Genomic DNA, 26,339 nt, shown 5'->3' on the forward strand with positions numbered 1-26,339 from the left:
TGTTGTTGGATTTGGTTTGCTAAGATTTTGTTAAGAATTTTTCATCCTTTTCTTTTGTGGGGGGGGCACACCCAGAGGCATTCAGGGGTTACTTGTGGCTCTGTGCTTGGAAATCGCTTCTAGCAGACACGGGAACCATATGGGATGCTGGGAATCAAACCACAGTGGATTGGCAGCATGCAAGGCAAACGCCCTACTGCTGTGCTGTCTCTATGGACCCAATGTAGTTTTCTTTCTTGGTAGTATCTGTCAGCTTGGGAATGAGCATATTAACTTCAATGTTAGATTCAATGATAGTAACTCTTCTCTGAATGTTTGATAAAACTCACTCGTAAACCCATTTGGCTCTAGACTTTTATTCTTGGGGAGGTTCTTAATTACTGTTTTGACTTTCTTACTTGTGCTTGTCCTGCTTAGGCTTCCTATTTCTTCCTCATTCAGTTTTGGAAGATTATATTTTTTCCAGAAATCTGTCCATTTCTTCTAGGTGCTCTAGCTCAACAGAGTACAGTTGTTCATAATAAGCTCTCATGATGTCCTAGATTTCTTGGAGTTCTGTTGTAATCTCTGCCCTTTAGCTTCTGAATAACTTATTTGAGCATTTTCCCTTTTTTTTCCTTGTAATACTTGCCAATAGTTTATCTTGTTTATTCTTTCAAAAAAAAAAAACCAGCTTCTAGTTTTATCAATACTTTGTATGTTTTCCTTGTTTCTATACTGTTGATTTCTTCTCTGTTTTTTTTCATTATTCTTTTCTTCTGCTTGTGTTTGGGTTCTGTTGTTGATGGTTTTCCTGATAGTTAAGGTGTGCTTTTAAGTTGCTGATTTTGTCTTTTTTTTCTCACCTTATATAGACTTGCATTGTTATGAGTTTTTCCATAATTAGTTCTTTTGCTGTGTTAAATATATTTTGACAATTTGTTTTTTCATTATCATTCATCTCAAGGAAACTTTCCATTTCTTACTTAATTTTTCTCTTTGATTGAGTTAGTCTCCATTTATTGTTATTTTATTATTTATTTGTTATTTTATTATTTATTGTTAGTCTCTATGTGCTAGATTTTCTCCATATCTTATTATTACAATCAATCTTTATCTCTGTGGAAATGTGGTCTGATAAGGTGCTTGGTATAAATCTTATGTTTATTAATTTATATGTTAGACTTATGTCCTAAAATATAATCTATCCTAGAGAATGTTCCATGTGCACTTGAGAAGAATGTGTGTATATTCAGCTTTTTGAGAATGAAAGGACCTGTATGATCCATAGTTCCAGGTGTTCTGGTTTCTCCTTTAAGACTCTAGGGTTCTTTGTAATGTTCTGTCCAGGGGATCTATCCAGTAGTTAGAATCGCATGTTGAAATCTCACACTACTATCATGTTTCTGTCTAAATGTTTCTCTAGGTCTGTGAGCAAAAACTTTACGTTGCTGACTCTGTATCTGGTATGTATATGTTGGACAGAGTTATTATTTCTTACTCTATTGTTCCCCTGATCAATAAGTAGTGTCCATCCTTGTTTCTAAGTACTTTCTTGAGGTTGAATTGTAGTTTGGTCTGATATAAGTATGGCTGTTCCACTGTTTTTTTTTTAATTTTCCAGTAGCTTTTATAATTATTTTCAATCCTTTTACTCTAAGTCTATGTCTATCCTGAGATTTTAAGTGTGTTTCCTTCAAGCAGCAAATGAGTGTGTTTTGTTTCCTGATTCAACCTTTTTAAACCTTTTCTCTTCATGAACTCATTTACTCAAGATATTTTCATATAACCCAGGTATATCAATAGGTATACAAACCAAACAATTACTGATAATAAATCATTAATTTATTTTTTAAATCTTTCACAATACCATTCCTTTAATTACATGACCCCTTGTGGAGTTATGACACATAGTTTAAGAAGTCGGGGTCTAGAGAAGACCGCTACAGCGAACTAAATAGGCATCTAAATTATTATATGAAGTGATGAATGTCTAAATATACAAGATATAATGAAAGCACAAGGCAGTAGCTGTGTTCTAAACATGAGAAGTAAAGTGTGTAAAGGATCTACTGCTTGGAGAAAGTAAGTCAAACTAAGCCTCTAATATAAGTAAGCATTGACCTTAATGAAGAAGAGAAAGAATACTATCTAAAACTATCATAGAAGAAAGCAATGTCAAAATCTTGAGAAGATGAGACTGATGAAGCTAGAGTATTATAAATGTTGACTGAGGAGGATCCTATGATCTCTTCTTAGCCAAGGAGTGGAAACTTGATCTCCAAAGCATTGTATAGATAAGATACTGAAGGCTTTTGAGTGACTACTTCTTACTCTACCTCCTACATCTTTGGGGTTTATAATTCCTTAATTACTTATCGATCCTAGTAGTAAATCATTATATATAAATCATTGTTCATTTAAGAGAAAATGCAGAAACTAATTAAATACCACTGGCTTCAAATAAATAAATAAATAAATAAATAAATAAATAAATAAATAAATAAATAAATAAATAAATAAAACCAGAAGGCTCAGTCAAATTTGTTCATTAAACTTGGAAAGTTGTTTTCTCAGAGATTCTTAGATCTGTTTTTCCCCTATTTTATAGCCTAACAGTGGTTGCTTAGGAGTGTCATAAAATTACTGGCATGTGGCAACTCATTATAGGGCAAGTCTAAGGGCACCTTTCTCTCATCATTGCTTGAGTCCTCCTGCTAAAAGAAATTCCCAGGATGGAAATTCCTAGAGTTGTAGACTGTTGATCTATTTGATGACTTTCTTTTCAAAGGCCAACTTGTTTAAAATTTTTCCTTCCATCTCACACTCATTCTCTCACTCACTTTAACACACACACACAGTTTAACACATACACACGTATGCATGCTTCACATACAGATTATATCAGATCGTTCTCTCAATAATAGTCTAGAGAACACAATTTCTCAGTCTAACAATTATCCTCTTGGAAGGGTATGGATAGAGCTATTGGCACCTTCTTGTTTGTTATCTAATGTGTGTAAACATATGTGTGTATGCACACACAGATACATGCACCAGAGAGAAGCGCATACACCAGGAGAGTGTGCTAAGTCTCACACAATTAAGGCAAGTGCTTTCCTACTGAATTACAGCCCAGCTCTTTCCTTTGTTACTTTACTTAAGTATTTTTCACTGTATCATTCTACTACCTTCTAGTTGTTTTTAATTTTCCACTGCTGGCTGATAGGTATGTTTTTATTCCAGCTTCTAAAATCCATTGTGTCATTTTTAAGGTTGTTTGCTTTTATATTATCCTTGTTAATTTTTTAGAAATCTAGTTAATGTCCTAAAAAAAAACATGCACATTTTAAATACTATAAACAAGGAGCTGGTAACTTTATCACCTTTGATTCAAGATTGTATTGCCACTTCCTTTTTTTTTTTTTTCTCAATTTCTATCTCAGTTTTTTTGTGTCATTGTCCTTGAAAGTTCTCTGGAGTTCTTTAAATCTCAATAAAGCAGGGTCTCTGGTTCTCAGGAAATAGGTAGATGGATTTTAAAAAAGGGTAGTGAGGCCAGAACAATAATATACAGAGGGGAGGGTGCTTGCCTAGCATGTAGCCAACGTAGGTTTGATTCCTGGCATCCCATATGTTCCTCCCAAAACTGTAAGGAGTTGGCCCTGAATATTTCTGGGTGTGGCCCCAAACAACAGCAATAAAAAACATTAAATAGTAGAATCCAACATGATATAAAAGGAAACTGAGGGGTCAGCGAGGTGGCGCTAGAGGTAAGGTGTCTGCCTTGCAAGCAATAGCCAAGGAAGGACCGCGGTTCTATTCCCTGGCGTCCCATATGGTCCCCCAAGGCAGGGGCAATTTCTGAGCACTTAGTCAGGAGTAACCCCTGAGCATCACCGGGTGTGGCCCAAAAACCAAAAGAAAAAAAAAAGGAAACAATAGTAAATCCTAAGTGAACCTTTCCTGTGTATTTATTCTTTATATTTGCAAGTCACCTAACACACACACACACACACACACACACACACACACACACACACCTATTATAAAATGGCTTCATGGTAAAATTAAGGTATCTTTAAAGTGATAGTAGAAAATGTACTCAGCAAAGATCTGAGTACAATTCTGACTTAGTTCTGAATATGAACTTAATCCGTTCTTCTGAGAAGGAAGTAAAGGCATTTTTAAATGCAGAGCTGTTTAGACTTGTTATTCATTCTGTAAACTTAATAACATTTTTGAGGGTTCATTAATCTCAACAAGCCTAAAAAATGCATTTCCATGTTCTTGCTCTCCAACTATCTTTACAGTACATTTTTACATTTATAATGGGTTATGGATCAAATTAAAATAACTTAGACAATTATCAAGCAGGCTAGGGGTTTTTGAGCTAGTGCTGGGGTGCAAGATATCAGCACCCTAGGATGCTTTGAGACCATGTGTTATCTTATGATAACATTCACTGACTTTTTTCCAGGCTCATCAAATACAAGTTTTTCATCTTACAGCTGAAATGACTGTGCTCTATTTAGATAATATTCCCTTGCAGATAGGTTGGTCTCTATAGAAATTTTCCTCTTAAAGTATAAATGTGGTATATATAGAGAGTGGGATTTGTGTCTCTGGCCACCTGGGTGTCTTCAAAAACATTGCAACACTGTCTATCACAATTCTTGTAATGCTTCACAGACCACTGTGTCCTCTCTACTCAAATTCTCTCTTCATAGACTTGCAAGTGGCAGGCCTCCATTCCTGCACATATAATATTTCTTTGTGGCATGCACTAAAGACCTCTGATGTGATGAATTGTCATCTTCCTCAACCTCAAAGGTAACTGGCCATAAAATTGTTTTATGTGCCTAGTATTCCTGGTCCTCAAATAAAAAATACTAGCTGTAATTCAATGTTGGCAATGTGATATTATTTGTAAAGCATTCAAACTGTACTTCAGAATTTACAGGTTTAGAAAATCATCAGAATTTCTTGATTAAATTACAGTCTAGCATCCATCTGGGTGTCTTTTTTTTTTCTTGCATGAAAATTACCCACAAGCATCTCCCACTATCTCTGAGGTGTACAGACTTTCCAAAGGGAGTTCCTCTGCATAATCCTTCAGACAACTTCTTTTGGAACATTCGCAAGCCAAGACTTAGATAAAGCTAATAAAAAAATTCCTGTTAAATTATTTTTATAGCTCACAAAATGAAAGTGGTTTGTTTGATAATTCTCCAATTAAAAAAAGATAATGTCAAAAGATATAACTCAATTTCTCTGGCTTGTTTCCAAAGTAAAATCTCTAGATGAATGATATAGACTTAGACTGTGCCGCACAGTTATGAGTGGCAGGAGAGTAAGCTTCTCTTGCATACAGGGGAAGACTTGCTTTACCTTATAAAATCACTCACCCATATGCCCCATGAAAATGAATTCACGCACTATTGTTTCATTATGCTCTATTTTTTGGTTTGCAAAGCAAATATTTCCATGTTTACTTTGAAGAGAAAATTTTTGTTGTCCCCCAATTCACAATACAGACCAGGCAAAGGGCCTGTGTGGAGGTGTATATGGGGTGCATTTACTGTACCTCCTCTTTCTATACAGTCAATGTAAAGAACACAACCTGTGGTAAGAATTGGGAGGCCTTGAAGAGAAAATTTTACATATGACTTATATTACTGTATTCCTTGTCTTTAGTTAAAGTGTCTCATGTTTTGAAAGTGTTTCTCTTGGGGCCAGAGAGATAGTACAGTGATAGGGCATTTGCTTTGCATGCACGAACTTCAGTTTGATTCCCGGCATCCCTATAGTCCCCCGAGCCTGCCAGGAGTGGTTTTTGAGCGCAGAACCAGGAGTAACTCCTGAGCAGTGCCAGGGTGACCCAAAAACAAACAAACAAAAAAAGTGTTTCTCTTGGCTCTATTTATGAACTTCCCATAATTTTATAATTTCTTTATTTTTCTTTTATTTGAACAACATGGTTACAAAGTTGTTCATGATTGAGTTTCAGCCTTACAAAGTACACACCTTCACTCATACTCATCACCTTTTAGAGACTGTGGTTTACATTATTGTTAATGAAGAGGTACCATGCAAATCACTTTATCCCTGTTCAGCACCCAGTTCTTGTCCATAGTGGTCAGTTCCTACTATCATTGTCATACCGGTCCCTTCTCTAGGCTAACTGTATTGCTCAACTATTTGTGGCAAGCTTCCTACCATGGAATGGTTATCCTGACCCTCCCTCTCTGTTGTCTCTAAATATTAGTATGATACAATCAAATTTTTTATATCCCACAAATGAGAGCGATTATTCTACGTCTATCTCTAAGTCCTTTCACTCAACATAATACTCTCCATATCCAGCTATATATAAGCAAATTAAATTACTTCATTTTTCCTAACAACTGCGTAGTTTCACTGTGTAGATATACAATGGCTTTTTAGCCACTCATTTGTTCTCTTGGGCACTTGCATTGCTTCAGATTCTGGCTATTGTAAATAGTACTGTGATAAACATAGGAGTACAGAAGACTTTTCTCTATTGTGTTTGTGTTTTCCTAGAGTATATCCTCCTGTATTGCTGGATCATAAGGAAACTCAATTTCTAGTTTTTTTTTAGAAATATCCATATTGTTTTCCAAAAAGGCTAGACCAATTGGCATTCCCACCAGCATTGTATAATTCCTTTTTTAATAAGATAAATTTTCCTCTGCAGTGGTTTAAACTTTGGTCAATAGTAGTATTTCTAGCCAAGTAGGTAGGAGTAGAATATTTAGTTTCAAGTAATGTAGATAATCTTCTAAATACCAGCTCTGTATCTCTGCAAAGTGACTGTTACAGAAAATCAGAGGACAATTTAAGTCCTGAGTCAATATAAATATAGCATATATATTTATATATATAAATGACCTTGTTTTCCACCTATATCTCAAGCTCTCTCTTTCCTTTACCTTTATACTTGTTTTATTTCTTCAAATTCTCTATGATAACAAAATTGTAAGCCAACTTACTGCCTTCTTGATTTTGGGGGGCGGGTGTTTGGGCCACACCCAGTGGCACTCACAGGATACTCTTGCCTGTGCACTCAGGAATCACTCCTGGCAGGCTCAGGAAACTATATGGGATGCCAGGAATTAAACCCGGGTTTATCCCAGGTTGTCCATATGCAAAGCAAACTCCTACCACTGTGCTATTGCTCCAGCCTCCTTCTTGAGGGATATTTAACACTCCTTCATTAAGTAAGTTCACTGTCAACAGACAATTTTATTATAGATTCCAAAGGGAGGAAACGCCAACAGAAATGCTGATAGATTAAAAAAGGCAAAATGTTTTAACAATATATATTTTGATTCTATTATATGCATTCTGAACTTTCACCATTTCCTAAGCACTTGCAATAGTAAATCTGTCCAATCTAAGTTTACTAGATTTATTTTTATTTATTAAGCAAAGTCAATGGTGAAAAATTGAAAGCATTCCATTAAGGTCAGGCATGAGGCAAGGCTGTCCACTGTCTCTACTCTTATTCAACATAGTTATAGAAGTCCTAGAAATAGAAATCAGACAAAAGAAGGGAATCAAAGAGGAAGTCAAACTCTCTCTATTTACAGATGATATGATGATATATATATTGAAAACCCTAGAGTCCACAGAAAAACTCCTAGAAACAATAAACCAAAACAGCAAAGTGGCTGGCTACAAAATCAGTACACAAAAGACAGTAGCATTCCTCTATACAAATAAAGAAGCAGAGGATAAAGAGATAAAGGAGTCTATCCCATTTAAAGTAGTATCTAAAAATATTAAGTAAAGTCATTTAACACTTCATAATAAAGTTAAATTAGATATTTATAATTAGATATAAATTAAATGATTATAATTATGTACACTTATAGTCATATATCTGAACACATTTTCAATCTTGTAATACTAATCTTTTTAAATAGACACCTAAATGCTAATATTCTTCCTGAATAACTAATAAACTAAATTTGCTGTCATTTATATAATTAAGATATGGGTCATTAACTAATCTTGATAGAAAATTATGTATGACTTTCCATAGATTGTTTTGTTATTATCAATTAGTACACCAAGTTAATTGTAACTTTACTTTCTGATGCCTAGGATTAAGTGGATCATTCACATTTTCAAAATGGCAATACACAAAAGGACATAACCAGTGGAATTAATTTTATACTTATTTAAATATACATCTGGAACCATGAGTTTAGTAAATTTACTTTAAAAATCTAAAAAAAAAGCTTCTTTTCTTCTTGATCTGATGGTAAACAATGTCACTTATACAATTTATAAGGCACTCCTTCATAACTGGATTTACAAATAGCTCTGAAATCTTTCAAAGATTTCTAAAATTCTCCAAAGCTGTCCTAGTATGGTGGCCAGACTAAGATAGTTCTCACAACTTAATAACATGTATAAGATGCCAAATGACACAAAGGAAATGCTGTTCTCTAGCCCTGAATTATTCACACATCAGCAGGAAGGTAAATGAGGAGACAAGAGACGGAGTTGTGTCCTTTTCTACTTGACCTCAGTAGCACTTATAAAAGAATCCCTTATATGGCAAAATAACATCAATAATGATGATTTTACGCCTCATCTCTTAAATATTCACACCTCAGCAAGAAGCTAAATGAGGAAAGTGGTCTTTATGTCCTCTGCCGAGGTGCCCTTCAGAATCATTTGAGAAAAACTTTCAAAAGATAAATAATAAGCAGAACAGCAAATTTAGCAGAGGAGGGAAAGACTCAATGAGAAAAGTATGTAATAGGAATTTCAATAGATAAAGTGTGTTATTTCTTTTGAAAAAGTCCACCCAAAAAAGATAATTTTTATTTATTTTATTTTATTTTATTACTGTAATTAACACACAAATACGCTATTTCTCACAATACTTAGCCACCTTAAAACTTTTAAATATAAAAAAATACCCATAATTAAAACATTAGAAGTGCAGAAACAAGGACTCAGAAGAACTGAGTTATAATTAGAGGCAATATAGCATAAAAATTGAGAGTGAAGGTTCATCATAGAGGTTCAAGAAATGAATCAAAATTTCACTTAGCCCCTTATTCAATGTATGACACTGGGGAATTTAATTTCTCCGTGTTTTCTTTTTTCTTCTCATCTATTAAATAGAAAGAAACAACTACATCAAAAGGTAGTCAAGGTCACTGAAATCCTATTCAATTTTGCTAAAATCTCAAACAATCCAATCCCAGAACAGATGAGTGGACAAAGAAACTATGGAATAAATGCAATGAAACACTACTTGCCTACAAGAACATATGAAATTGGGCAATTTGCTAGTATATAGATAAATCTGGAGAGTATCAAGCTGAGTGAATTCAGAAGGAGAGAGGCAGATACAGAATGACCTCTTTGATATATGTGAGTATAAAGAAACATAGTAAGGGAAAAAAACAAATATCCAAAAGCAATAGAACCTGAAAACTAATCTATAGAACTGAGTTTACAATAATTGAGTATAATAGAAGAGGGGTAGGTTAGTGAGAGGGGAACAATCTGGAGAGGGTGCACTGTTAGAATACTGTGTGAATAAAACCCTACTGTTGACAGTATTATAAATCACAGTGCTTACCATTAAAATCTAAAAATAAGGGGCTGGAGAGATGATATGGAGGCAGGGCGTTTGCCTTACATGCAGATGAACAGTTGTTCGAATCCCGGCATCCTATATGGTCCTCCGAGCCTGCCAGGAGCGATTTCTGAGCATAGAGCCTGGAGTGACCCCTGAGCACTGCCGGGTGTGACCCCCCAAAAAAAATCTAAAAATATTAAAGTAAGTAAAGGAATAAGACTAAATTATCTCTAAGGAACCCTCAAATTCTAACATTATATAAATTACTTCAGTAATAAAATTATAATATGAAATGCTTTTTTCATTTTTAAATATGAATATCCACAAAGAAAAAAAAATTTTTTTTTGTTTTTGGCCCACACCAGTGATGCTCAGGGGTTACTCCTGGCTATGTGCTCAAAAATCGCTCCTGGCTTGGGGGACCATATGGGACACCAGGGATAGAACCCAGGTCCATCCTGGGTCAGCTACATGCAAGGCAAATGCTCTACTGCTCTGCTATCTCTCTGGCCCTAGCAATGAAATTTCTATTTGAATTCATGAAGGATTATTTAAATAATCTGAATTGTTGTTGGTTGTGTTTTGTTTTCGTTTGTTCTGTTTTGAGGCCATATCCAGTTAAGGTCTTGCTCTTGACTATCATCTGGGAACACATCCTGGTAGAACTTTAATACTGGGAAATGAACTTGGGTTGGGTGAGTGCAAGGTAAGGAAGACTTTTAACACCTTCACTCTCTCTCTCTGACACAATAATCTAGATTTTTAAAGTCACTTTTAACTCTTATAGTTAATCTTACAGATTCATTCTTACTCAGTTACACATTAAATAGTAACAATACTCAGAAATACTTGAGCTTTTCTCTTATTCTTTAGAATGTAATTATGTATTTTTCTAAGGAAAATTGTCATGTAATAATGAGATTCATGTGACATTTTCCTGCAATTACACACTAATTTATATGTCCTGTAAAGAAAAGATCTGATAACATATATAAAAATTACTAAAATTTTGTATAATTAGATCAAATGTGTATGAGAGCTTTCTGAAACAAACTCTAACAATGATAGCTGTTTCTCTACTCCAAACTGGGAGTAGTAGCCTTTATTCATCAAACTAAAACAGAATATATAAAGTGACTTTAAAGAGTAGAGATAAAAATAAAAAATTATGAATGTGGAAAGGGGAGTAATCAGCAAGTGTTAGTGGCCTGAAAAATAAAAATTCTTTAACTCTCTGTTCCTAAAATCTTATTGATTACAATATATTTACACCAAAAAAAAATAGATGGAAAATAAAGACCTCCAGCAAATATTCTGTCATCATTTGTGCATGCTCTGACCATGGAACACAGGACATAAGCTAGGTGGTTGTATATTTGTTCACTGGGGCAGAATTTCTTCGTATAAGCCAATGAAAATGTCAGAAATAGCACTGAGGGCAAAGTGTATTGTATAAAACTAAAGTTTCAGTCCATGTCAATAGTTAATCTATTCTTTTTTGTGACAGAATAAATGAGTGCTTTTGTCAAGAAGGTAAAAAGTAACAGACATCGATAACAACAACAAAAAAAAAACATAAAATACGCACATTCAATTTGGGGGTTGGTTTTTTGGGGGGGTTGGGGGCCACACCTGGCAGTTCTCAGGGGTTACTCCTGGCTCTGCACTCAGAAATCACTTCTGACAGGCTCAGGATCCTGACCACATGGAATCCCGAAAATCAAACCCAGGTTCATCCCAGGTCAGCAGCATGCAAGGCAAACTCTCTACCGATATGCTATGACTCTGGCCCCCCAAATAAGCATATCTTAACATTTAGTAAAGCTACTACAGCCCCAATAACTTAATTATTCCACCTTAACAGTAGTTTTACTTTCAGTACAAAAAATATTTGTAACTACTATAGAAAGATTACTAATTCTTTACTTAGTTTCATCATTCATTAACCTATCTGAAAAGGTAAAGAAAGAACACGAAGTCATACAAATACTTATATTATAAATTCCCCTTAGAGTATTTAACTTTAATAGGGTTAATAAAATGGACATTTTCACAGCTGATGACACTGGGATGCCTCAGGGAAGTATCAGTGTAAGTGTTCCACTATGCTGAAGCCCTGGAGGTGAACACAAAGACCCATGCTAGTACTGCCACATCAATGGCTAGCTTCACTGCTTTTCCACTAATCTCTGCAGAGACTCCTACCAGCCAGAAATTCTAGGTATGCTGGTCTTATGGCTTACTCTTTAGGACTGCTTTTATTTTATTTTATTTTATTTTATTTAGATGACTTGACCTTTATTAGGGACGCTCAACTTTGAGCTTTCAACTTTCAATCAGAGTTTGGAGCGTCAGTGCAGCACCAGCTCCCCAGAGGTCTCAAGGCACCTGTCACCCATGCCCTCCTCAGCTGGAAGCTTCAGGGGCTGGATCCATATCAGATGTTTGCCCACTTTCAGTTTGACATTCATGAAGGTGAAAGGGATGTTATTGGAAACTTGAGGGGTGTGCACTTTTTCTAACCCAAGCATCTTGATTGTATCTTTACCCCAGTATGGTCATTTTATTGTGCTTTTTAATTCAGTGACAATATGCAGTTTATGAGGGTACTGGAGACCCCAACCATATTTTTCAAGATCTGCTGGTGAAGGCTGAAACACTTTATCAGGAATTCTTGACTTGGTCAAATCCAATCAGAACATATGAGTGATTCCAAACCTTTGCTTACAGCCTGTGGCGGGCCTGGGACCATCTTCAGTACCGAGTGCAAGATCCCAGCCACTGGCTCTGAAGAGTCAGAAACCCAGAGTCAGAGCCCAGGAAGTCAAAAACAAGGACTCTTTGGAGGGAAAGGTGGGCTACCTCCTTTCCACAGAACCCTACACACTTCTATATTTCCAAAATTGTCAGTAGGAGAGCCCACAAACCACCACAATCAAAATGACATCATTGCCCAGATCCTGGACCACACAGCAGCTTATGTGGCTGGCTGTATGATCCATAATTGTAGTACTGACTTCCCAGTACGAATACGCCAAATTAGTTATGAATTTAGATTTTAAATTATCACGGAAGCCACAGAAGCTCAACAAACAACAGAATGCTGAACTAGCAACTCACATTTTGAGATAGGATAATTTTCACAAATTTTATTTTAATGATACAATATTAAGTAAATTACTTATGTCTGACAAGGAGCAGGCTTTAGGGAGAATGAGAAACTGGGGACAATGATGGAGGGATGTTACTCTGGTGGTAGTATTAGTGCTGAAACACCAAATGCCAGAAATTATGAATAGCTCTGTAATCCATGGTGATTAAAGTAATTTTAAAATAAAATTAAAGTGGCCTGGAATGAAAGCACAGTGGTAGGGCATTTGCCTTGCATGTAGCTGGCCTATGACAAACTTGGGTTCCATCTCCAGTGTCCCATATAGTCCCCCAAGCTAGGAGCAATTTCTGAGCGCAGAGCCAGGAGTAATTCCTGAGCATCACCGGGTGTGGCCCAAAAACAAACAAACAAACGAACAAAATAAAATAAAAAATATAAATTAAATTGAAAATAAAATTGACATATTAAATCCCAACTCCACATTAAGACATTAGTTATAGTAATTTTTAAAGAAGAAAGTTGGTGTTGGGCAAAAGCACAAAAAGTAGAGTGGTTGCCTTGCATGTGCCCAACCTGGGTTTAATCCCTCGTACTCTTATGTTTCCCTGAGCATGCTAGCAATGATCCCTGAGTATAGAGCAGGACTAATTCCTGTGCACTACTGGGTATGGCCCCAAAACCAAAAGATAAAATAAAATAAAGGAGTAGAAAGCTAATATGCATCAAAAAATACACACTAGGGAAACAATTACTTCATTTAATATTTTACTGCTAGCTTTATTATTAATCTATTCTTTATAAGTCACTAAATAAAACCTATAATGGGGACCAAAGAGATAGCACAGTGGTAGGGTATTTGCCTTGTATGCAGCTAATCCAGGACAGATGGTGGTTCGGATTCCAGCATCCCATATGGTCCCGAGCCTGCCAGAGGTGATTTCTGAGCGCAAAGCAAGGATTAACCCCTGAACAGCACCAGGTGTTACCCAAAAATCTATAAGTGGTTGTCTCATATATGATCCAAAGTAATAAGTAAATATAGGGCACTTAAGAAACTAAGAATCATTATCGCTTAAGTAATTGTTAAAAGAATGTTCTATTTGACCACTGATATGAACACCTTTATTTGAAAGATACTGTCTTTAATGGAAGGAATTTTATTTACAGTGGTTTTGTAAATTATATGTCTTTTTTCTTTTCTGAACTTTTTCTAAAATGGCAAAATCCATACTTCATTCAATAGAACTGATCTTTATGTTTGTTTGTTTTTTTGGGGGGGGGACACACCCAGTGATGCTCAGGGATTACTCCTAACTATGCACTCAGAAATCACTCCTGGCTTGGAGGATCATATGGGAAGCCGGGATCGAATTGAGGTATGTCCTGGGTCAACTGCATGCAAGGCAAATGCCCTACTGCTGCACTATCACTCTGGCACCAGAACTGATCTTTAAAGTAATAATAATGCTTACTATTTTCCTCCAAACTGTCTTACACTCTTCACTAAAGGCATCTTCACAGAAGAAACAACAATGGCCAAGCATGTGGAAGCAAAGAAAAACAAATGGACTTCATTAAAATCAGAAACTTCTGCACTTCAAAGGAAATAGTGACCAGTTTACAAAATACCTATTAGATAAGGAATTAATAACTAAGATATAAAAGGCACTGATTGAACTTTACAAAAATAAAGCACCTAACCCCATCAAAAATATGGGAAGAAGAAATGAAAAGATATTTCTTCAAAGAAGAAATACAGATGACCAAAAGGCACATGAAAATGTTCTTCATTACTAATTATCAGGAAGATACAAATAAAAACAACAATGAGAAACTATTTCCTACCACAGAGACTAGCACACATCACAAAACAAACAAAGGAAAAAGGAGAACCAGTGCTGGCATAGATATGAGGAAAAAGGGACTCTCATTCGTTGCTGGGAAGAATGAGAACTGATTCAGCCTTTTTGAAAAACATTATGGATTTTCCTCAATAAACAGAAATTGGTGGGAGTGGAGAGCTACCATGGAGGTAAGGCATTTTGCCTTTCATGCAGAAGAATGATGGTTCGAATCCCAGCACCCCATATGGTCCCTTGTGTCTGCCAGGGGCAATTTCTGAGCATAGAGCCAGGAGTAACCCCTGAGCGAGGCTGGGTGTGACCCAAAAACAAAAACAAAAAACCCAGAAATTGGATTTCCATATGACCCAGCAATACTACTCCTAGGGATATACCTCAGATATACAAAAACACAATACAAAAAAAAAAAATGCCCTCTGCACTTCTTTTTTTTTTTTTTTTTTTTTTTTTTTGGTTTTTGGGCCACACCCGTTTGACGCTCAGGGGTTACTCCTGGCTAAGCGCTCAGAAATCGCCCCTGGCTTGGGGGGACCACATGGGACTCCGGGGGATCGAACCGTGGTCCGTTCCTTGGCTAGCGCTTGCAAGGCAGACACCTTACCTCCAGCGCCACCTACCCGGCCCCGCCCTCTGCACTTCTATGTTCAGCACAGCACTATTTGCAGAAGCCAGAATCTGGAAACAACCCAGGTACCCAAAAACAGATGAGCAACTAAAGAAACTGTGTTGTATTAATACAATGGAACACTATGCAGCTGTTAGGAAAAATAGTGTCATTAATTTGCTTTTATGTGGATAAACATGAAGACTATTATGCTGAATGAAATGAGTCAGAGGGAAAGACTAGTATCATTCACTTATGGGATATAAGAAAAACAAGAAATATTATGTATAATACCCAGAGACTGTAGAGACAAAGGTCAGGAGGTTCAACTCAGGGTAGAAAGCTTGCCAGCTTGCCACAAGAAACTATGAATGTAGCTAGAGTAGAGAAGGATCTACTATGACAATGATCGCTCTGGACAAGAACTCAGCACTGAAAGTGGAGAAACTAACAGGCAAGGCACCCCTCCATTAATAATAGTGCAAACCACAGTAAAAAAAAAAAAAAGTAAAACCACAGCAAAAATGAGGGAGAGAGAGAAAGAGAGAACCAAATTGCCTACCACAGAGCAAGGCAGGGGTGGGGAGTGGGAGGCAAATGGGACATACTGGTGACAGGAAGAGTGTATTAGTGAAGAATGGTGTATACTGTATGACTGAACCCCCAAAATGAACAGTTTTGTAACTATGGTGCCTAAATAAAGAAATTAAAAAATTATACTAAATTAAAAAAATTCTGCTTCTTTTCCCCAATGTGGACGCTCAATCTAGAAAGAATAATCTGCAAGAGATGCTTTAAGATAATGCTAAGGTTTAGATTTCTACCATAAGTAAGACATTTGTTCCCTAGTAGTTTTCCTCTGTTGAACTCCTTGAATCAAATCCTTACTATTTTTCTGTATGTCTACAAAACAGGCAGAAGATAGAGACAAAAGAAATACAAGGGAGCAGTGAAAACTATTAATTCTAAAAGTATGTCTTTAAAATTAATTCATTCATGTGACTGAATATTTACCTGAAGATTACAAAACCATTCCTTTGAATTGATTCCTACAGCTATATGTTTATTGCAGTATCATTTACAATTGTCAGGAACTGGAAATAATTTGTGTCTGCTAACTAGTAATTATGTAAATAAGATATGATAATGTACACAATATAGAATACTATTCAGCTACCAAAAAAGATGAAATCCTGCCACTTCCCACAATACCATTAGACCTAGGAGATATTATGCTTAGTGAAATTGGCAACAGGGGTAGGGGATGATGTGGAGACAAGCACCACATGACTGTAGACTGAGAAACAAAAAAAAAAATCTATTTGTGGGGCTGGAGTGATAGCACAGTGGGTGGGGTGTTTACCTTGCATGTGGTGGACCAGAGTTGGATCCTCAGGATCCCATATAGTCAGTCCCCTGAGCACCACCAGGAATGATCCCTGAGCTCAGTGCCAGGAGTAACCCCAAAGCATGGCTGAGTATGGCCCCCAAACTAAAAACAATAACAAAATTCTATTTGAAATAAACAGGGAAATTCCTACAGTAAGTTATTATAGCCAACCATCAAAAGGGATCTCTTTCCCTTTTTTCCTTGTTGGCAGAATGCTGATTATGTCCATTGTCTACCCTTTCCTCTACTTCATGAAAAGTAAATCCTGCTAATTCAAATCAAGGACAGCAATTCCATGCCCTTTCCAGGGATTTAGTCAAGGATACGTGACTTGGCAAATGAGGTATAAAGGAACTCTGCTACATTTTATGGGAAGGGTTTCTAGCTCTGAGAAATAGGAGTATAGGAAAAGATATATTATTTTCAGCAGGTCACTATTGCCACTAATTATAATACTATTTTAGCAAAAGCAAATTAATTAGCCTGAGATCAAAACTGATATGCTGAAAATCAAATGGAAGGACCTGAGATTTAAAAAATAATGAGTTTTAAATTAACCAACATGGATGCTACAGGTATCCATAAAACATTTGTTTATTAAGTCATGTAAGTAGGAAATTTTTCTGACACAGTTGAGGAAATAGTGTGACTTTGATACATGGAAAAAGAGGAGCAATATAAGAATAAGAAACATGTATAAAACTAAAAATGTTACCAAAAAGTATTCCACTTGTCCAAAAACAAATGAACAAGCTTCTTGTTTATTGTTTCTGGGACTCACCTAGGCTATGCTCAGGGGTCACTCCTGACTGGCTCTGGGAACCACATAGGATTCTGGGAACTGAACCCAGGTAAGCCAGCCGTGTGAGACAAGCACACTACCCAGAATAATATCACTCTGGCATTTTTCAAGAGCTTCCTAAATATATGATATTTTCTTTTGTCCTATGTCTAAATCTTACACACTGTCAGAGTTTAACAAATTCAAATGTATGCACATGCACACATTTTGCTAACTGGGATTTTGGTAGAACCGTAGGATTTGCAGAGAAATTAGCAAACTGTTTGAGTACATCAATTACTTGTTTCTAAAAAATATTTTCGTCCTATCTTAGAAAAACAAATCATCTGTTCTTTTTAATACATTTTATGATGATGACAAGTAGTAATAAGTATCATATATAAAAGATGGGTATTTCATTTTTCTCGGTTTATTTTAATTTTTGATAAATTTTTATATTTCACTTGGTACTTCACTAGAATTCTTTTATTTTAGTGACTTCAGAGTACTAAAAGGGATCTCAAAAATAGACTAGCTGACTGAACACAGTCAGCATGTTACCTGTTTTAATGAAAACAGGGAAGAATCAAACCTGCAGTTCATCTCTCAGTGGAGAGTTAGGCCTCCTTTGTTCGTTAGCTTCATCCCTAAAGTAATACATTTTAAAATGTGTTGGGGCTGGAATGATAGGGGAGTGGGTAAGACTTTTGCCTTTCATGAGCCACCTCCAGTTCAATTCCCAGCATCACGAATGGTCCTGAGCACAGTCAGGAGCGACCCTGTGCACAGAGCTAGGAGCAACCCCTGAGCACCACTGAGTGTGAACCCAAAACCAAAAAAAAAAAAAAAAAAAGTATTTCTTTGAGTAGCTTATGTGCAAAGCAAATTTCTTTCCACTTGACATGCACATCATGTATTTCATTTCAAAGGTCAATCTCTGGAGCTGGGGTTTTTAAATTACAATGACAGGAAAATAAAATTAAAGCATCCAGCATATCTAAACCTTAGCAGCACAACAGAAATATTTTCTTTAAGTATACATGAAATTTTATTCAAGAAGGCATTTATTGAGTATTCAATTTTTGCCTGATGAAATCATAGGATCTGGTATAAGCAATATACTCAAAATCAGTTGAATGAAGGCAAGAATGTGTAGATGAATGATGATTAGAAAAATAAGAAAGGAATGATATTTACAATATTGTGCTCTAAAAAGAGAAAAAAAGTTTTAACTTTATGAAAAGGTAATAAATTTAACAAAGTGCTGAGGAAGCATATGAAGAAATTACTAATTACACATACTTTAGACCACAATTTCACTAAAGGCAATATGGAGATATAGTGCCAGAAAATAATCAGGGGCCAGAGAGCTAGTACAACAAGGAGGATGCTTGCCTTGCATAGAGCAACCCAGGTCCAATCCCTGATATCCAATATGGTGTCCTGAACACGCATCAGGAGTAATTCCTGAGTGCAGAGCCAGGAGTAACCCCTGAGCATAGAAAGGTGTGCCCCCAAAGCAAAAAGAAAAACAGAACATGAATAGAAAAAGGCCATGATCCTAAACTTGGAAGTAGAAAAATATGTCATTATGTTTTTAATTTACTTGCACTTCTTAACCCTACTCTTAATAATAAAGTACACCTTCAATTAGCCTAACCACAGTGTCAGCATATCAGACTGGGTCAACATTCTATCAATTCATTTGGGTGCAATCGATCTGACAAGGGATAGGCAAATTTCCAAAGTTGCAAAAAATCAATGTTTTTACTTGGAATATTTTTGCTGGGGCTAAGCACATAGTACTCTAATGGCCATAATTCTAATGGCTATCATTATAATGCTATAATATAATATATTTTAATACTATCATTATAACATTATGATCATAATACTATCATTATAGTTTGGGTCTCTTGATTCTGTTGTTGTTGACTTTGGCTTGGATATTTAGTGCTGTCCTTTTTTTCTCCACCAATGCACCTGAGAACTCTTGTCCCGTGGCCCCATCCTTTCTTTTTCCCCTTCTTAATTTTTTAGAAAAATGCAAAAAGATGAGGTAAAACAAAGTAACTTGTGTCCCAAGGTTCTATGAAAAAGACAGGAGCCCCTATCTAAAAGATAAATAAGGGGTGACAGTTTTTTGCATAGGTGCAGCAGAAGTTAGGGAAAATAGAAAGAAAGAAAAACCCTATGGGCTAAAAACAGGGTGTCCCTACCCATAAAACATTCTGACATAAGACCAATTACAGGCTTCAGGCATACTAATTTGTCTAACCCCAGAGTCTTTCTTCATGGTCCCAGGAATAGTACTCCTCAATCACAGTTGTTGCAATCAGGCTTCAGTTTTTGCAAAGATCCTATGTTGAAGTCAGAATGTCATGGAGCATCTCTGGTTTCATCTCACCATTGAGTGGAGAGGCAGGAAAACCTTCCCTGAAAGCAAGTTGTTGTTTCCAACTCCTGAGGATATCATATAACCCACCCTGAAGCAAGTTAGTGCCAGGACAGCATGAGAGCCTTGTTTGGGATATATTTTAACCAACAGAAAAGTATACCTAAAGAAAAATTATAATTCATACAAAAGGTGATCATTTATTTTATACATTTAAATGAAAGAATAAACTCCTGTATAACAAAAATGAGATGAAAATTATGAGACTGGCTAGTTAAAGATTATTAAGGCCTTGTCAGGAAGTTGAGGTAAAATTACAATCTAATTGGCAGAAAAAAAAAACAACATGCTTATGTATAAGTGTAAGATGGTTTGAAATTAAGTTGGACTTAATCATCTGAAAATATGTCATTTGCATGGCAAATATTTCTAAAAACTTAGTTTGAAGCCCAGGGATGTCAATAGGCCAATAATAATTAAATGTAATATAACTACATGTTTAGCATGTCTGTCTCAACTATACCTAACACAAGGAACTGACAGTAACAAAGCTATTTAAATGAGAGTGCCATCTTAATAAATTTTGATATTTCTATAGTTCATGTAAACATAATTTCTCTTTCATGTACTGAACCTCATGGTACATTTTTAACAGAATAGGAGAAACGTAGAAATCAATTCTACTGTGCTTAATTTCTAGTTTTCCATAATAAAATAGAAATGTGTCAGGATTGATGCCAACATTTTTATGCTTCTAATTACTTTTGCTTTAATCTTCAAGAATATTTTTAATGATTCAATTAAGGCTATTTGCAATCTACACATTTTTCTTATAAAAAGAGATTAGTAAGATGTGCTCAATAGAAAAAATACATACTACGATAATCCAACTCTTTAAAGACAAGTTATAGATAGTTTTTATGAAACAAATTAAGTTTAATTTTTGCTCACCCAGAGATTATTTGTCCTGGTTTTTCTTGGCATTAAGGGCCATGCCACTACAGACCATAAGACTACCTCAAATTAGAATAAGAAAAGGTAGAGCATAAAAACCGGCTATCCTTTGCAAAAGCTGGCTCCCTGTGTGTGACACCAGGCGGGGAAAATCCGCGAAAGTACACCGGCCCAGTGGGGCTCAGCTGTGAAAGACTGTGAGTGTGACCTGTCTATGTCTGTCTACTGTCCTCTTGCGTGAAACTCTTGCGAGTGGGGCAAAAAGAGCCTCCAGAAACCTCGCTCGCCCAGACGCCATTTTCAGGGAGGGACTTCAGAGCATAAAAACCGGCTAACCTTTGCAAAAGCTGGCTCCCTGTGTGTGACACCAGGCGGGGAAAATCCGCGAAAGTACACCGGCCCAGTGGGGCTCAGCTGTGAAAGACTGTGAGTGTGACCTGTCTATGTCTGTCTACTGTCCTCTTGCGTGAAACTCTTGCGAGTGGGGCAAAAAGAGGCTCAGAGGAGCACTCGCGGCCGTGCACTCTTTCTAAGGAAAGAACTCCATTGCAACAAGAAGGAAAAATACCACTAAGAACGGCGCTATATCACAGAAGCAAACATTTCTCTCTGGACTGTCTTCTCTGTTACATGCTCGGGCCTAAGAATTGACCCAGTGTGAGGCTTCATCCACGGAGGACTCCCCTCCCTTAGAGGTAAGTCAGCCCATCCAGAAAGGGAGGAGCCAGAGGAGTGTGCTGCCTACATCATATAGACAATGAATACCACTACAACACGTAGAAAAACCCACAATACAAATGTGACAATGGGGAAACAGCGCAGGCCAGCATCAGACATAGAGAATGAAGATGACAATTCTGAGGACCAGATAATGACTGAACAACTAATCAACCTCTCAGATAAGGACTTTAGACTAGCAATATGGAAGGTGCTCAACAGACTCCAAGAAACCATGGATCGAGTTGAACAGAACACTAATAAGAACCAAGAAAATATGAAGGCAGAAATGACAAAACTCCAAACTGAAATAACATGTCAACTAACAGGCCTGAAAAACTCAGTAAACGAAGTGAATGACAAAATGGATAAGCTCTGGGACAGGGTATCAGAAGCTGAGAATAGACTTGGTGCTGTGGAAGATGAGATACATAACAATTCCATACAGCAGGAGAGATTGGACAAAAAACTTAAAGCAAATGAGCAGACAATGGAAAAATTAGTCAAAGAATGGGAACAGACGAAAATAGAAGTCTATGATAAGATCAACAGAAACAACTTAAGAATCATTGGAGTCCCAGAGACCCAGGAAGAAAATTTCCAGGAAGAATCAATGGTCAAGAACATCATTAAAGAGAAACTTCCAGAGCTAAAGAATATATGTGATCAAATCCTGCATGCCCGAAGAGTACCAACCAAAAGAGACCCCAGAAAAACCACCCCAAGACACATCCTAGTCACAATGACAAATCCCACAGATAGAGACAGAATTCTGAAAACAGCAAGATCAAAAGGGGAAATCATGTTCAAGCAAGCTTCCCTGAGATTTACAGCAGACCTGTCACCAGAAACGCTCAATGCCAGAAAGCAGTGGTGGGATATTGTGACAAGACTGAATGAAATGAATGCTTCACCCAGAATACTATACCCAGCAAAACTCACTTTCCGGTTTGATGGAAGAATACATGGTTTCACAGACAAAAAACAGCTCAGAAACTTCACAGACACAAAACCAGTCTTAAGAGAAAAACTGAAAGACCTAATCTAAGACAAGACTACCCAAAAGACACACCAAATTTTGAAATAAAGATGGCGTTAAATCCCAGGACAATTCTTTCTCTCAACGTCAATGGACTAAATGCACCAGTTAAGAGACACAGAGTGGCTAAATGGATCAAAAAACTCAATCCAACCTTCTGCTGCCTACAAGAAACGCACCTGAATAGTCAGAACAAACATAGACTCAAAATAAAAGGCTGGAGAAAAGTTATCCAAGCAAACAACACCCATAAAAAAGCTGGAGTGGCCATACTAATATCAGATAATGCAAACTTTATACTCAGGAAGGTTGTAAGGGACAAAGACGGACATTTTATATTAATCAAGGGGTACGTAGAGCAGGAAGAATTCACTCTCCTAAACATATATGCACCGAATGAGGGGCCAGCAAAATATTTAATACAACTGCTGACAAATCTGAAAAATAATATCAACAACAACACAATAATTGTGGGGGACCTAAACACGGCTTTGTCAACACTGGACAGGTCAACCAGACTGAAACCCAACAAGAATATACTAGACCTGAGGAGAGAAATGGAAGAAAGAGGCCTAGTGGATATATATAGGACACTCCATCCCCAGAAACCTGGATACACATTCTTCTCCAATGTACATGGGACATTCTCCAGGATAGACTACATGCTGGCACATAAAACATACCTCCATAAGATCAAGAGGATAGAAATTTTGCAGACTACCTTCGCTGACCACAAGGCTCTGAAATTATTTGTGAACTCCAAAGGGACTCAGAAGAAACACTTTAACACCTGGAAGTTAAACAGCCTCATGCTCAATAACCAGTGGGTCCGAGATGAAATCAAGGAGGAAATAAAAAGGTTCCTGGAAACAAATGACAATAAAGACACAAACTCTCAGAACTTATGGGACACAGCAAAAGCAGTACTGAGAGGAAAATTTATAGCTTTGCAAGCACACATCAGGAAGGAAGAAGGAGCTTACCTGAGTAGCTTAATGACACAGCTAATAGAACTAGAAAATGCTCAACAAAAGGACCCAAGAACAGGAAGACAGAAGGAAATAACAAAGCTGAGAGCAGAAATCAACGAAGTGGAAACTCAAAAAACAATCCGAAAGATCAACGAAAGCAGAAGTTGGTTCTTTGAAAAAATAAACAAGATTGATAGACCACTGGCAAACCTAACAAAGAAAGAGAGAGAGAGAAACTTGATAACTCGTATCAGGAATGAAAAAGGAGAGATCACTACTGATATGACAGAGATTCAAAGGGTAATCAGAAACTACTTTGAAAAACTCTACGCCACTAAAAATGAGAACCTGGAAGAAATGGATAAATTCTTGGACTCTTATAATCTTCCACGGTTGAAGGAAGAGGATGTAGCATATCTAAACACCCCCATCACCATTGATGAAATTAAAACAGTAATCAAATGTCTGCCGAAAAACAAAAGCCCAGGTCCAGATGGATTCACTAATGAATTCTATCAAACTTTCCAAGAGGAACTACTGCCAATCTTGGCAAGACTCTTTCATGAAATTGAACAAACAGAAACACTTCCAAATAGCTTTTATGAAGCCAACATCACCTTGATACCTAAACCAGACAGAGACGCTACCAAAAAAGAAAATTACAGACCAATATCACTGATGAATGCAGATGCAAAGATCCTCAACAAAATCCTGGCAAATAGGATTCAATGCCTCATTAAGAAGATCATCCACTACGATCAAGTAGGTTTCATCCCAGGAATGCAAGGCTGGTTTAACATCCGTAAATCTATCAACATAATACACAACATCAATAACAAGAAAAATAAAAACCACATGATCATATCAATAGATGCAGAGAAAGCATTTGATAAGGTCCAACACCCATTCTTGATCAAAACTCTCAGCAAGATGGGAATGGAGGGAACCTTTCTCAATATAGTGAAGGCCATCTACCACAAGCCAGTGGCAAATATTATCCTCAATGGAGAAAAACTGAAAGCCTTCCCTCTAAATTCTGGCACAAGACAAGGCTGTCCTCTCTCACCACTCCTATTCAACATAGCACTGGAAGTACTTGCTATAGCGATTAGGCAAGAAAAGGATATCAAGGGAATCCAGATAGGAAAGGAAGAAGTCAAGCTCTCACTGTTTGCAGATGACATGATACTCTACTTAGAAAACCCTAAAGACTCTATCAAAAAGCTTCTAGAAACAATAGACTCATATAGCAAGGTGGCAGGCTACAAAATTAACACACAAAAATCAATGGCCTTTCTATACACCAACAGTAATAAAGAAGAAATGGACATTAAGAAAACAACCCCATTCACAATAGTACCACACAAACTCAAATATCTTGGAATCAACTTGACTAAATATGTGAAGGACCTATACAAAGAAAACTATAAAACTCTGCTCCAAGAAATAAGAGAGGACACACGGAAATGGAAACACATACCCTGCTCATGGATTGGCAGGATTAACATCATCAAAATGTCAATACTCCCCAAGGCATTATACAGATTTAATGCCATCCCTCTAAAGATACCCATGACATTCTTCAAAGAAGTGGATCAGACACTTTTGAAATTCATTTGGAACAATAAACACCCTCGAATAGCTAAAGCAATCATTGGGAAAAAGAATATGGGAGGAATTACTTTTCCCAACTTTAAACTGTACTACAAAGCAACAGTTATCAAAACAGCATGGTATTGGAATAAGGATAGGTCCTCAGATCAGTGGAATAGGCTTGAATACTCAGAAAATGTTCCCCAGAGATACAACCATCTAATTTTTGATAAAGGAGCAGGAAATCCTAAATGGAGCAGGGAAAGCCTCTTCAACAAGTGGTGTTGGCACAATTGGATAGCCACTTGCAAAAAATTAAACTTAGACCCCCAGCTAACATCATGTACAAAGGTAAAATCCAAATGGATTAAAGACCTCGATATCAGCCCCAAAACCATAAGATATATAGAACAGCACATAGGCAAAACACTACAGGACATTACAGGCATCTTCAAGGAGGAAACTGCACTCTCCAAGCAAGTGAAAGCAGAGATTAACAGATGGGAATATATTAAGCTGAGAAGCTTCTGCACCTCAAAGGAAATAGTGCCCAGGATACAAGAGCCACCCACTGAGTGGGAGAAACTATTCACCCAATACCCATCAGATAAGGGGCTAATCTCCAAAATATACAAGGCACTGACAGAACTTTACAAGAAAAAAACATCTAACCCCATCAAAAAATGGGGAGAAGAAATGAACAGACACTTTGACAAAGAAGAAATACGCATGGCCAAAAGACACATGAAAAAATGTTCCACATCACTAATCATCAGGGAGATGCAAATCAAAACAACGATGAGATACCACCTCACACCCCAGAGAATGGCACACATCACAAAGAATGAGAATAAACAGTGTTGGCGGGGATGTGGAGAGAAAGGAACTCTTATCCACTGCTGGTGGGAATGCTGTCTAGTTCAACCTTTATGGAAAGCGATATGGAGATTCCTCCAAAAACTGGAAATCGAGCTCCCATACGATCCAGCTATACCACTCCTAGGAATATACCCTAGGAACACAAAAATACAATACAAAAACCCCTTCCTTACACCTATATTCATTGCAGCTCTATTTACCATAGCAAGACTCTGGAAACAACCAAGATGCCCTTCAACAGATGAATGGCTAAAGAAACTGTGGTACATATACACAATGGAATATTATGCAGCTGTCAGGAGAGATGAAGTCATGAAATTTTCCTATACATGGATGTACATGGAATCTATTATGCTGAGTGAAATAAGTCAGAGAGAGAGAGAAAAACGCAGAATGGTCTCACTCATCTATGGGTTTTAAGAAAAATGAAAGACA

At 36.9% G+C, this 26,339-nt stretch overlaps 1 protein-coding gene and 1 non-coding gene across 2 annotated transcripts in view; both read right to left on the reverse strand.

Moving 5' to 3' along the window:
• SLC44A5 (solute carrier family 44 member 5) overlaps positions 1-26,339 on the reverse strand; it is a 407,523-nt gene that overhangs the window by 229,176 nt on the left and 152,008 nt on the right.
• LOC126007889 (small nucleolar RNA SNORA51) lies at positions 5,492-5,624 on the reverse strand. Its single transcript, XR_007495364.1, has one exon. It is a non-coding gene; the product is annotated as a small nucleolar RNA SNORA51 (small nucleolar RNA).

Source organism: Suncus etruscus, chromosome 4, assembly GCF_024139225.1.
Source record: "Suncus etruscus isolate mSunEtr1 chromosome 4, mSunEtr1.pri.cur, whole genome shotgun sequence".
NCBI classification, from domain to species: Eukaryota; Metazoa; Chordata; class Mammalia; order Eulipotyphla; family Soricidae; genus Suncus; species Suncus etruscus.